The following is a 15,993-nucleotide window of genomic DNA, read 5'->3' as shown; positions in this document are numbered from 1 at the left end:
AACCCAAACCCAAACCCTCTCTCTCTCTCTCTCTCTCTCTCTCTCTCTCATGTCGCCGTTAGGGTTTTCCAGTCATCCCTCCGTATTTGTCTCTCGCCGGAATACGCAGACGGGTCATCCCTCCATATGTCTCTCGCTGGAATACACAGACGGCCGCCAGATTTTTCCAGCCATCCCTCTCAGCGTTGATCTCTGACGCATCAACCACTACGGAGGTTGTTCCGGCCAATATACGAGGAGTTTTCCCATCCTTCCTTTCCTATTACGTATCCAGCTCCACTGCAGAAACGAGGTATCATCTCTACTTTCAACCTTATAAAAAAAAAATAAAATTCAGCTGAGATCATGATGACAAGTGGGTTAGTGATTTAATTTTGCTGCTTCAATGCATGATTCGTGCTTTTAGTTGAATTTTTGTCTTTGACAGTGTGAGTTGTATTCAGTTTCCTTCATGCTTGAAAATATTGGATTGCCCATTGTTGTTTCCCATTTTGCCCTTTTTATTATTATTATATATGATTAGTGCGTTTAGTGGGATTTTGTTATTGCTAGTTATGAACTATACCATTTGGTTTTTGAGTTATCTCTCTCATAAAAAAAAAAACTAGTGTTTGTGGTCATAAGGGGCTTTTTTATTATTTTATATTTTGAGTTCTGTTTGCTTTTTTATGAATTTTTGTTTTCCTCTGTTTGTTTAGTAAGGAAGGTTACATTTATATATGATTTTTTTTTTTTTGAAATTTATGAAATTTTATCTACCACATTAAAAGATCACTTGGGGATTAGACATTTTTAGCTTTTTTTAATATATATATATATAATGGGAATTTTCATTTCTTTGAAAAATAAACAAGAATACCCATTTTCTTGCTTGACACATTCAGTCATATATGCTGATGGTATTGTATTTTGTTGTTGTTTTTTCATGAAATGACATCTTAATGTAGGACACATTTGGGTTATTTTCCTCTTCAAAGACTGAACTAAAATATCCATTTGCTTGCATCCATTGCATGTATGTATGTATGTATGAATCTGTGGATTTGGCACTTTAGGTGGTGTTGGACACATTTGGGTTATTTCTCCCTTCAAAGACTCAACCAATCCCTTTTTGTTGCATACATGCATGCATGTGTCATGTATGCATGTATAGTTGTGGCATTGTATTCTTTTTCCATTTCATATAGTGATGTCCTAATGTAGGATATTTTGGGTTATTTCTCCCTTGAATGACTGAAGTAAATGCATTTAGCCAGCCTGTATATATGTATGTTTGTATTGGTATCTTTTGCTTTTTCATACAATGGTGTTCTAATAATCTAGAATATTTTTGGGTTATTTCTACCTTGGGAAAGGCATTTTGTATGCTCTTTCACAGAGGGTTGCCCTTAATTTAGATCAGTCTGAAGAATCATGGATCTTCTTTTGGAGGGGCCTCTTTTTTCAACACCAATTTCATCTTCTTATATTTCACAAGATTTATAGATGTATGAAATTGTTTTAGTTCTCAGATTTCATATGAAAATGATGATCTATACGCTAAGCTTTGACATGCATCACGGCGGGGCCCAACCTAATGTGTATATTAAAAAATTTTAATTATGGGAGGCAGAAGAATATGGGAGGCAGAAGAATTGACACGTGCTTTATGGGAGGTAGAAGAATTGACAAATATCCATTGTGTGGCATCTGAAGGTGTGTGAAAATTCCTTTTTTAAGGCTCTTCTATTTTATTTGGTTCTCTTGTCACTTGATTGCTGAATTGCATGCGGTATGGAGGTGCAACACTTTTTTTTTAATCATGGAGATGTGGTCTTGGAAGATGCTTTCTTTTATTGTATTTTGGTGAATCTAGAATGAAAGATGTTGTAGAATCTTTGCAAGCAAGTCTTGGCAGATTGACATGCTGTGTTGGAGAATCCTTTTCATGGCTACAGGATGGGCAATGTCTTCCCTTACTTTTAGGATGTCTCTTTCCTTGAATCCATTCCACCTTGGAGTCCTTTTATGCAGGTTGATCTTTTTTCCCCCCTTCCTTTTTGCCTGGCTTTTTGGTCATGTTTTGGCTTTTTTCTTGTACTTGCAATGGAGGCCTTCTCATCATCTTCTATTCTTCTTCTTCTTTTTCTTTAATATGAGATCTTTCAAAAAATAATAATAATATAAGTTGAGTAGCCTTCCAGAAAATGCTCCTTGGAGTTGAGATAGTAATTTCTTCAAAAAAAAAAAAACGTAAAGGATCTAGGACACAATGCTTTTGAGAACTTTAATATCAACTAAGAGTTTTACCTCTTTCTATCTGCATGATGTAGAAGTTGAATGGATTTTGATGTTATTCCTACATTTCCACAGGTATGGGATCAGATTCATCAAGCAGGTTATTATGTTGATGTTGATACAACAGACAGGAGGATCCAAAAGAAGGTACATGTACTATTCTATTAAAGACTGTTTGTGCAATACTTAATTTCTCCGTACGTATTTGAATGGTAACTATATTTTTATTGATAAGCTATGCTTTTGTGGATCAATGAATAAATAAAATACTTCAAAATAATTTACTTTGTTATTTTTCTATTATAAGTGGAAATGATGTTATATAAACTAGTAAATCAGCTTCAGCATGATAATTATGAGGTTCACCCCTCGTTCTTCATGTATGTTGACTGCAGAACATTGGTCATATTTTTCCTATCATCCATTTCTCTCAGGCACATCGGGCCTAAGCTTTGGCACCAGTCATGCTCATAGTGGAGCTAACCAATATGTTGAAAATGTGGGGCCCACCTGCAAAATATGCATGGGCAGATGCACATTCAGGATTTTCAGCGCATGGACCATCCATGTTGAGACCCAGCATTGTATAATTCGATCACTGATGCATGGGCCTCACCTATTCATGCTGAAAGCCCAAGCTCACTAGACAAGCTCTTGGCCCAAGCATTTTCCTTGTTGGCCACCATCATTGCCATTGTCATAACTTTCCACCAGCTATTTGAGATTGCCTTTGATCTTTTCCTTGTTCTTCTGGGAAAAAAGGAAAAGAAAAGTGAGAAAGGATTAAATCAGTTAGTTGAAATTTGTGAACATATGGATAAAATACATGCATGCTTGTTGGTGCTTCCTGGTGAAAGGGAGACAGTTACATTGCCTTAGCATGTAAGCATTGGCACATGTATCATTCAATTATATGATAATTAACTGGCATTCACCTGCCTCTGTTTAGTAGTTTACTACGATTGGACTATTCCAATTATCTTATCAATTTGATGCCACTGGATGAATTAATCTTTCGATGAGTAGAATGACCTGACTCTAGGACCAAGTCATCTATGTGGTGAGCCCATATGAAAGATGGCTGGGATGTCATGTCACACAGTTTTCATAGTCATGGTTCAGTTCAGTTCAGGTTCAGTTTGCAGTTTGGATTTTTGAGGTGCTTAATGAATCTAATTCTTCTAAAAATGTCAACAGTGGCCAGATTTGGTGTTATCTATTAATACCTTTAAAGTATATGGATCTCTAATAACTTCAACTTCCAAGAAGCATTTAATTTGGCAGGGTGCTATTTGCTTTAAAGTACAGGTATTCTTCTCCATATGGTCTGAACAACTAGTTTCTGAAGACTTTATCCAATTCATATCATCCTGTACTGTTTCAAAATTTCACCAAGCAATCATGAGAGTTCCTGTTTCTGATCTGGGCCTTAGATAGGAATGATTGGTGAAATAGGACTCCAAAAGCCAACAAAAATTGCTGGGACAAGGTGGTGGTTGTGATGATGATGATGACTCTTCACTACTAACTCCCAAAGAACAACAACAGGAGAATTCAAAGGTGATGATGATGAGGTACATGATATATGATCTTGTTTGGTTCAGATGCTGCCAGTCTCTGTTGGCCAAGTGGCTGTTTTTTTATCCAGAGTTTCGTCTATGTACATGCTCTAAGGGGATGAGGATATATACCCTGTTTTACCTAACTTTTTTTTTAAAAAAAATTGTGATTCTGTTTTGTTTTAAACAAACTTTTTACGGGATTTATGCTTTTTAGGAAGGAATGTTGTTTTTATAAATCCTGCTTATGAAATGTTGCTTTTGTTATTTGCTTTTGAAAATTTCTCCACTTGTTTTAAGCTTACCATAATAGCAGGAAAATACCCTGTGCTTGCGGAAATAAGTCTTCTCGTGCTGTGTAGTTGATTTATGCTTGTTTTAAATATAGGTCTTGTCCATTAGGTGGGCCTTGCAGTGAATGTGTGAATTCAGGTTGGTTGTCATTAGCTAAAGGATAACTAGGTTTCTACCTGCCCATAATCTGTATCTAGGTAGCTAAAGCTAATGTGGTTGTCGTTATAATGTTAATTGAACATGTGTTGTGTGTATTTTGAACTAATTTTGAACTTGTTGTGTGCATTTTGAATTAATTTTGAACTAATTTGGCAATTATTTTTTTATTTTTTTTAATATTGAATGAATTTTGTACTCTATATTTGAACATATTTATAGTCTTGGGCTCCATTTGGTCATCACATTAGTATTTATGAAAACATTTGTTTTTGAAAACCAAATGGAGCCTAAGCCATTTTTTAACTCCGCCAATGCAACTCCTTGCATTGCCGGTCCCAAGCCCGGGTAAAGGAGGAGGGAGAAGGGCTTGAGAATGAATCGTCAATTATGGAGGAGATCCTGAAAATGCGGTGAGTATCTCTGATTTTATGGTTTTACTTGTACATTCCTGTATTGATTACTCAAGCATGACGGTTATGCGCATTCTTTCATCATTTGGAAGCAGTCATTCCCTCAAACTAGATAAGGATAGTACGTTTCTTGTCAATAATGCACATGTGCAGTTCATCAAACAATACATTATGTGATATCGTGTGCATAATATCTATGTTGTAATTTTCCTCATGTATTTTGCTTAAAATCCATGTTTATGTATGATTCTCATGCATTGACTTGGATTTGGGCAAAAAAAGATCGAAATGGAAATTTTGAGAAAACAGGAGAAATTTTCTTTTATAAAGTAAGTATTTGGGGCCAAGTGGTTATATATTTGCTCTATTAAATTTGCTCGAAATTAATGGAGCAGACCCGGATGTGCGTCGGAGCTATCCAGATGAGCGAGGGTCCCTGGAAGGTGGGAACCGCTTTTATGACCATGATGAAGCTGTCCATTTCCTTGGACAGCATTGGAGGGGCCTGGCCATTTGGACAGGCCATGTTTATGTATTTGCTCGAAATTAATGGAGCAGACCCGGATGTGCGTCGGAGCTATTCGGATGAGCGGGGGTCCCTGGAAGGAGGGAACCATTGTTATGACCGTGATGAAGTTGTCCATTTTTTATGGACAGCATTGGAAGGGCCTGGCCATTTGTGTCGGATGGCCGTGTTTATATCTGTATTTGCAAGGACCATACCCTTAACCTAAACTAAAACCTATATCCTAAATCCTAAACCCGAACACATTCTCAAATCCTATAACCGATAACCTAAACCAAAACCAAAACCTATAGCTTAAACCTGAACCCATTCTCAAATCCAAAAACCTATAACCTTAACCTAAACCGTTAACCTATAACCTAAACTAAAACCAAAACCAAAACCTATAACCTAAACCTAAACCCATTATCAAATTCCAAAACCTATAACCTAAACTTAAACCAAAACCTATAACCTGCGAACCCATTCTCAAATCCCTAAACCTTAACCTATAACCTAACCTAAACCTATACTTATAACCTAAAACTATTCCCAAATCCCAAAACCTATAACCTAAACTTAACCTTTCCCTAAACCTATAACCTAAACTCAATTCCCTAAAGCTAAACCTACACCTAATCCTAATCTCAACTCTCTAACGTAAACCTAAATATAAACTTGAAAACCCAAACTTAAACCCAATCCCGAACCTGAACCCGATTTCCTAAACCTAAACCATAACCTATTCTCAAATCCAAAAACCTATAACTTGAACCTAAACCAAAACCAAAACTTATAACCTAAACCCGAACCCATTCTCAAATCCCAAAACCTATAACCTAAACCATAACCAAAACCTATAACCTAAACCATAACCAAAACATATGACCTAAACCCGAACCTATTCTCAAATCCCAAAACCTTTAACTAAACCTAAACATAAACCTAAACCTTAACCTAAACCTATAACCTATAACCTAAATCAAAACCAAAACCTAAACCTAAAACCTAAACCTATAACTTATAACCTAAATCAAAACCTATTACCTTTCCCTAAACCTTAAACTAAACCTATAACCTATAACCTAAATCAAAACCAAAACCAAAACCTAAAACCTAAACCTATAACCTATAACCTAAATCAAAACATATAACCAAAACTAAACCAAAACCTATATCCTAAACCCGAACACATTCTTAAATCCTATAACCTATAACCTAAACCTAACCTTTCCCTAAACCTATAACCTAAACTCAATTCTCTAAACCTAAACCATAGACCTAAACCTAAACCTATAGCCTAAACTCAAATCCCTAAACCTTAACCTATAACCTAACCTAAACTCAATTCTTTAAACCTAAACCATAGACCTAAACCTAAACCTATAGCCTAAACTCAAATCCCTAAACCTTAACCTATAACCTAACCTAAACCTATACTTATAACTTAAAACTATTCCCAAATCCCAAAACCTATAACCTAAACCTAACCTTTCCCTAAACCTATAACCTAAACTCAATTCCCTAAAGCTAAACCTACACCTAATCCTAATCTCAACTCCCTAACCTAAACCTAAACCTAAACTTGAAAACCCAAACTTAAACCCAATCCCGAACCTGAACCCGATTTTCTAAACCTAAACCATAACCCATTCTCAAATCCAAAAACCTATAACCTAAGCCTAAACCAAAACCAAAACTTATAACCTAAACCCGAACCCATTCTCAAATCCCAGAACCTATAACCTAAATCAAAACCAAAACCTATAACCTAAACCCGAACCCATTCTCAAATCCCAAAACCTATAACCTAAACCTAAACCTTAACCTAAACCTATAACCTATAACCTTTAACCAAAACCTATAACCTAAACCCAAACCCATTCTCAAATCCCAAAACCTATAACCTAAACTTAAACTTAAACCTAAACCTTAACCTAAACCTATAACCTATAACCTAAATCAAAACTAAAACCTAAACCTAAACCTAAACCTTAACCTAAACCTATAACCTATAACCTAAATCAAAACTAAAACCTAAACCTAAACCTATAACATAAATCAAAACCTATTACCTTTCCCTAAACCTTAACCTAAACCTATAACCTATAACCTAAATCAAAACCAAAACCAAAACCAAAACCTATAACCTATAACCTAAATCAAAACATATAACCAAAACCAAAACCAAAACCTATATCCTAAACCCGAACTCATTCTCAAATCCTATAACCTAAACCTAAACTTAAAACCTATAACTTAAACCAAAACCTATAACCTAAACCAAAGCCAAAACCTATAGCCTAAACCCAAATCAAGTCATTCGATCAAATCATAACAAAAGCCTATAACCTAATAACCAAAAAACACCAACAACCACTATGAGCGTGAAAGGGGAAAATACTAATACCTCGAACTCTATTCTCACTGCACGCATCAATCAAAATGGAAGCCTTAGAGGGTGGTGTAAGTGTGTGCCAATAAACGTGCTCAAAATGCAAGGTCGAGTGATGCGAAATCCTCATGAATGCAAGCGTAGTAACTATGCGGTATAACTTTATCGGCCATAAACCATGCGAAAAGATGCCAAGCATGCCAATCCTCAAATGTACGATGCTTCTCATTCTAATAATCAGGGGTTCTAAAAATGGCCCGCTCTCCTAACCCATAAGCGTCTCAAGTCCCTAAACCTAGCGGAAACAAACTTAGTAACATAAACACTATAGACCGGCCTCTGGTAATATCTCAGTCAATCTTTAGGGATTTTCACCGGGGCGTCTAAACATAAACCTAATCCTATAACTTGAACTCAAATCCCTAAACCTTAACTTATAACCTAACCTAAACCTATACTTATAACCTAAAACTATTCTCAAATCCCAAAACCTATAACCTAAACTCAATTCCCTAAAGATGGGTTCCTAAACCTAGACCTACTTACCACCTAAACCTATAATGCGGACTAAACTCAATGTGGAGGCCAGACCACCTCATTTCTAGGACGTAATGGAAAGACTGCCTTTATCTTTGGGGCAGTAAAATATACATGGTGAGGTCCGCCAATGGATGGCTGGGATATTTCGTGGGTGGGCCATCATTTCAGACTGTTGAAATGATGTCCCTACTGTAGTGCGACATGACCCCAAAATCTTCAGATAGGTCTAAGGCCATCCAATGACTGGGCCTCTTTTTCAGTTTAACATAAACCATTGATTTATTCTTCTCTTCAACCTTCTATTTTTAAGCTACTGATCCAAGGGCTAAGATTATCCCATCAAGGAGAGGTACCAAGATTTTTTTTTTCCCTACATGGTGGACATCCATCGGATAAAATCTGTAACGTTAAACCGTGGGCCCATTTGATAAAGTCATGGACAGAGGACAATGTACACATTCTCCGGCAAAGGATCAAATAATTCCTCTTCAGATAGATAAATATGGAAATATTGTCACTTGAATTTCCATATACAGCTGAATCTTGGGGTTCAACCTAAGCCCAACCCATTCTCAAATCCCAAAACCTATAACTTAAACCTAAACCTTAACCTAAACCTATAACCTATAACCAAAACCTATAACCTAAACCCGAACTCATTCTTAAATCCCAAAACTTATAACCTAAACCTAAACCTAAATCTAAACCTTAACCTAAACCTATAACCTATATTAACAATAATATAAATTATATATATTATATATATCTATAAACCTAAACATATATATATATATATGTATAGCTACTTCCATTTCAGTAAACTAGTTGTGCAACGTCTGATGTAGATGGACGGGGAGATATAACACATATTGTACCACTACATATAACAAAGAAAGAGAGAGAGATAGAGAGAGAGGGAGATACCTAGATAGAGGAACCCCGCCACTATGGGCCCTCTTGAATAAAAACCAAATCCAAAACCAAAACCTAAAACCTTTAAAATAACATGACCTCCTAAGCTCCTTACCTTCACTTTTAATCAAAGACCACACTTGAACTTTTCAGTGATTTGGCAAAATTGCTAGAGAATGAGAGGGAGAGATAGAAATAATGGATGGAGGGATGGGTGGAGTGATGGTTGTAAGAAAAGAGTGATGAGAGGTATGGTTTAGTTTGAAATTGGTGGAGAAGAGAGATAGTTGTGGTTGAAAATGAGAAAAAGAGGAATGGTGAGGTGGAAAGATGGTAGACTTTTGAAAAAGATGGAGATGGGTTGTTGTACTTGAGGTATGGGATGCTTTAATGGTTGATTGATGGGACCTATATCCTAAACCCGAACAATTCTCAAAGCCTAAGTATTGGTTTGGTGCGCAAGTCACGGCGTTCTCACTAAGATATAAGTTTCGGATCGAGCCGACGTATAATCCGCAACACCGAATAAACCAAAACCGCGGAAGCTAACGAATAACACTACATACCAAAACCAAAACCTATAGCCTAAACCCGAACCCATTCTCAAATCCAAAAAACCTATAACCTAAACCTAAACCTTAACCTAAACCGTTAACCTATAACCTAAATCAAAACCTATAACCAAAACCAAAATCAAAACCTATAACCTATAACCTAAACCCGAACCCATTATCAAATCCCAAAACCTATAACCTAAACCGAAACCAAAACCTATAACCTAAACCCGAACCCATTCTCAAATCTCAAAACCCAAACCTAAACCTAAACCTAAACCTAAAACCTAAACCTAAACGTATAACCTAAACTCAAATCCCTAAACCTAGACCTAAACCTAAACTTATAGCCTAAACTCAAATCCCTAAACCTTAACCTATAACCTAACCTAAACCTATACTTATAACCTAAAACTATTCCCAAATCCCAAAACCTATAACCTAAACATAACCTTTCCCTAAACCTATAACCTAAACTCAATTCCCTAAACCTAAACCTAGACCTAAACCTAAACCTATAGCCTAAACTCAAATCCCTAAACCTTAACCTATAACCTAACCTAAACCTATACTTATAACCTAAAACTATTCCCAAATCCCAAAACCTATAACCTAAACCTAACCTTTCCCTAAACCTATAACCTAAACTCAATTCCCTAAAGCTAAACCTACACCTAATCCTAATCTCAACTCCCTAACCTAAACCTAAACCTAAACTTGAAAACCCAAACTTAAACTCAATCCCGAACCTGAACCCGATTTCCTAAACCTAAACCATAACCCATTCTCAAATCCAAAAACCTATAACCTAAATCTAAACCAAAACCAAAACTTATAACTTAAACCCGAACCCATTCTCAAATCCCAAAACCTATAACCTAAACCAAAACCAAAACCTATAACCTAAACCCGAACCCATTCTCAAATCCCAAAACCTATAACCTAAACATTAAACCTTAACCTAAACCTATAACCTATCACCTAAACCAAAACCTATAACCTAAACCAAAACCAAAACCTATAACCTAAGCCCGAACCCATTTTCAAATTCCAAAACCTATAACCTAAACCTAAACCTATAACTTAAACCAAAACATATAACCAAAACCAAAACCAAAACCTATAACCTAAACTTGAACTCATTCTCAAATCCCAAAACCTATAACCTAAACCTAAACCTTAACATAAATCTATAACCTAAAACCTAAATCAAAACCTATAACCAAAACCAAAACCAAAACCTATAACTTAAACCCGAACCCATTCTCAAATCCAAAAACCTATAACCAAAACCAAAACCTATAACCTAAAACAAAATGAAAACCTAAAACAAAACGAAAACCTATAACCTAAACCCGAACCCATTCTCAAATCCCAAAACCTATAACCTAAACCTAAACCGTAACCTAATCCTATAACCTAAACTCAAATCCCTAAACCTTAACCTATAACCTAACCTAAACCTATACTTATAACCTAAAACTATTCCCAAATCCTAAAACCTATAACTTAAACCTAATCTCTCCCTAAACCTATAACCTAAACTCAATTCCCTAAACCTAAACCTACACCTAATCCTAATCTCAACTCCCTAACCTAAACCTAAACCTAAACTTGAAAACCCAAACTTAAACCCAATCCCGAACCTGAACCCGATTTCCTAAATCTAAACCATAACCCATTCTCAATTCCCTAAAGCTATAACCTATAACCTAAACCTAAACCTAATCTAAACTTATAACGTTTCCTTAAACCTTTAACTTAAACCTAAACTTAAAACCTAAATGTATTCTCAAATCATTAAACTCAAACCTACACCTAATCCTAATCTCAACTCCTTAACCTAAACCTAAACTTGAAAACCCAAACCTAAACCCGATCCCGATCCCGAACCCGAACCCGAACCCGATTTCCTAAACCTAAACCTTAACCTATAATCAAGTTCCCAAAAGCTATAACCTATAACCTAAACCTAAACCTATAACCTAAACCTAAACCAAAACCTATAACCTAAACCTTAACCTATAACCTAAACTTAATTATAACCTATAGCCGAACCTTAACCTAAACCTATAACCTAAACCTAAACCAAAACCTATAATCATATGGTGAGACCATTTTTCTTGTGTCAATTTCATTCCTCTTTGAGTTTTTTTTTTTAATTCATTAAGAAAAAAAAAGTGGTTATACGTGATGCACTTCTTTCACTGTCTTTCTTTTCCCCAATGGGCATTCTAATTTATGAATGACATGACTGTTTGTAGGTGTTGAGGGTCAAATATTACATGTTAGACCTTAATTATTACCTGATTTTACGTACATGATAATGTTTAATGCCCTGCTTTAATCTTATTTTCGGTACAAGGTGTATTTACGAGCCTGGACCGAAAAGGATGTTAAAAGCATGGATTTAACACTCAGGAATTACCAAGGCAATGGACGAGACTACAAGGGACTGAGATCGACAGATTTACATGCCAGAGATCTGAGAAAATCAGAAAAGTGAAGCTCAAGTAGCCCAAAATTTATCCAGAATGCAAGATCATGGGGTTCCCACCTCCGTTCGGCTCGAAACTTCATATATGGCCAAGGGATCACAAATTAACCATACACGTCAAAATTCAGCCCTTGAATCAGTGTGTAAGTGACCTAATGGATAAGATCAGACAATAACCATTAAGAAAGCATCTTGGACATCCTTGGGAGATCAGGACCCAAACTGAACCAATGGAAAGAGCATGAAAAACGGTGGATACCCGTCAAATTTTACTTCTTTTGGATGATACAATAGGGAGAAATGAACGATAGACGTTTCTAAAAGGGAGAGTGGCAAAGTTGTAAATATAATGAACTCCATATCCATGAACGTAACTGAGAATTGGCTTGCTTTAACGATGGGTAGTGACTCATCACATGTGGATGGTGTGGCCCACCTAGTGTTCAGATCTACTTCATACTTTGACTCATGGGCTTACACGTTACTAAGAAGAGGATGAATGGATTAGATCTTCGAGAATACCATCAGAAGTGGGCCCCACCTATTTTTTGTACAAAACATCCAAATAGTGCCAAAAACATCCAGTGACGGATGTGCTTGCGATTGGGTTTTGCCAGTGAGCCCCATCCACCATCCTTTTTCATGATCCGAACCATTCAATGCACTCAGAAGATAAATTCAACCGCAACCTGAGCAATTCCAAGCTTCCATGCACACGTTCAAGACTGCAGTAGTAAGGAAAACGCTGCTGCATCTATTGATGGTGTGGTCCATATGAATAACAGATTCACTCCAAATTTGAGCCCGTGATCATGCATGAATACAGAAGCTCTAATACTAGATTTGATGTACCATAAAGTCAGTATAAGTGGACCCCACCGACCTCATCCATGGAAACGGAAGTTTCCGTTTTCCTTCCGCGCAGCTGTTGTGCGCACGGAGCGCGTCCGCAAGTTCCAGACGATCCAGGAAGTAGTGGACCACCACCGTTGTTTAGATGGCCGATCCGGACCATCCAGATGAAGGTTAAGTAAGAAACGACCCTAGTCATGGAGCTAGGCTACAACGTGAAGCCATGCACTATCTTAAAAATTAGGCCAAACACAACTGTCCATGCGTTTTCGCTGCATGCGCAGTTCGGTTCCGCTGCAAATTGTGAAAATAGTGTCGGTTCTACCGACTCTTGCTGTGTAACCGATTCCACCGCCCCTAGCACCTATAAAACAGAGAGAGAGAATGTGAGAAGGATCATCTTTGGGCTGCATAGGAGAGAGAGGGATCTCTTGGACTGTAGAGAGTGGGCAGCCGTGGAGGCAAAGTGGTCGGCCAAGATCTTCTTCTTTCTTCCCTTTTAGTTTTTCTTCTTCTTTTAATGCTTTATGAGACTTTAGTCTGATCATGATTATGATAGGTTAAACCTCTTAGCTAGGGCTAAGAGGTGAAGCTTATGGTGTGATTGGATTGTTAACTTTGCTTTGATTCATGGTTATTGAACTCTTGTGGATTTTAGTTTGATTATTAAGGAATACTTTTAGTTTTTAATGGTTTATTGTGACTCAAATTACAGTAGATCTGTAATAGCTTTGAGTATGTTCTTTTCATTATGAGATTATGAACTTAGGAGGCTCTGTTGTTCACCATTGTCTCCTTGGCATGGTTGGGTGACGGAACCCCTTCCTAACTTTCACAATTCTCTTGTGATTGGCTGTGGTATTGGTAAATTACTGTTGTTTGCCATAGTCTCCTGGGCATGGTTAGGTGATGGAATCACTTCCAAATCTACACCAATCGTATCTGTTGATGATTAGATCCATGAGACATTCAGAGATCTGACAAATCTCTTCTTACCAACTGGATAGGATGGGACTCTGATTCCAGTTGTGTCCTTGAATCAATACAAGGTAACTTCCCAATTGTTACAAGTGGATCCTTGGCACCCTAGTTCCCACCTTTAATTTTATTAGTTTTTAATTAATCTATTCACAATTATTCCCTCATATTCGCTTGATTTAGATTACATCTTAGTCTAACTCTAGTTCTATTTAGTTTCAGATTACCTACAGGTATCAGTCCCTTGGGATTCGACCTCGTCTCACCGAGTTTATTACTACATCATAACCCTATACTTGGGGAGTGAACAGTAGGATGATGGAATATACGAAGCTGTTGACATTTTAAGGTGAAGTCGAGCACATTTATCTAATGAAGCCAAAGATTTGTATTTTCAGCATTATTGTAATTGTAACTGTAATTGATTGTAATTGTAATTGATTGAATGAAGGATTGTAATTGTAATTGATTGAATGAAGGATTGTAATTGAATGAATGAAGGATTGTAATTGAATGAATGAATGATTGTACAGGTGGTAATTGAATGAACAAAGGATTTAATTTTTCAGTGTACAATATAGCTACGGATATTGACCGTAGCCACTAATCAGACAGGTGTAGCCTTTTCAATTTTGGCATATTGCTACGGACTTTTAGCTACAAATAATATCCGTAGTTATTTGAAGTTTTCGCTACAGATATAATTGCTATGAATTATATCTGTAGCTGTTTAACCTATAGCTACGGATTAAATCCGTAGCCATAGGTTCCAGACCTATTGTTACGGCATTTACAACGACGGTCGTGTTACGGACTAGCTACGGACTAAAACCGTAGCCATAGGTCTATGGCTACGGATTTTATTCGTAGCCTTTACCCCTTTTTTTGGTAGTAAAATCATCTTCCTATAACCTTATAACCAGTTCCTTTAGATATTTCTCCACTTCTGATTAAGTTTTATGTGTCTCCGTTTCTTCTTCGTCTAAAAAAGAAATAAAGTCACGAAGTTGCTTTCCTCTAGTAGAAGTACTAACCGACCCCGTAGATTGAGGAGTAACTATTACACTAGATGTTGCGGCCAAACTACCAACATATGAAGTGAAAAACTATTCAACTACAACATGAATAATGGCGGTCTCCGTTGAAACTCTTTCATAATTGGAATAAAGTGATCTAAAAATATACCTAACCAGTGTCATCTTGTACTGTGGATTCATAACAACTACAATGGCTATTAACAAGTGGCAATCAGCTTAATACTTATCGAATTTCATCTGCATTCCTAGATCCATCACCCGTAAAAAAATTTAGACCCTTATCAACACACTTTTTTAGCGTCTATAATGAAAATAATTTATGAAAGAAATTGATTTGTCATATGATACTTATTTTATAAAAAAATCTTCATACAGTCATGAAAAAAAACTTTGAGAAACTGATGAACATGTTTAGCTTTTATCCAGTCTTCATCACTAGGTATGTCTGTGTACATTTAATCGTGCGTCGCAAGTTTAGGGAATGCAACTTTAAATTCTAAAGTTGTATCCAACATTTCATAAGTTGAATTCCAGCATCTACAGACATTCAACTTCAACTAATTTTTAGATTTTAAATCCAAACATTAGACTATATCATTCCATGTACTCAGTCTTGAAGGTGACCCTTTATATATTTAACACTATGTTGTATGTTGGTTATCTGGAGTCAATTGCTTTCAACCCTTCTTGCACAATCAAGTTTAGTATGTGGGCACAACATCTGACTTAGAATATTTTACCCTAAAAGAATAAATTTTCAGCTACCATGAATTGATTATGTAAGAAAGAAACCAAAGTGTCATTGGAAAAGGCATCATATAAACTTATTGAAGAGATTTTCTTTTCAATGTTCCACTCAAAAAGACAATTGTAAATGCAGTCAAACATTACCATACCAGTATGAGGAGGAGCAATGTAGCGGAAGTTTATAATATTCTTTTGTAGTTTCAAATCTACATCAACAAAATTTTTGGTTAATGACATATATCCATTTCTTTGATTCGATGTCATCCACATATCCGAA

The sequence above is a fragment of the Magnolia sinica genome, chromosome 6 (assembly GCF_029962835.1).
Source record: "Magnolia sinica isolate HGM2019 chromosome 6, MsV1, whole genome shotgun sequence".
NCBI classification, from domain to species: domain Eukaryota; kingdom Viridiplantae; phylum Streptophyta; class Magnoliopsida; order Magnoliales; family Magnoliaceae; genus Magnolia; species Magnolia sinica.
Note: the sequence above shows the minus strand (reverse complement) of the source record.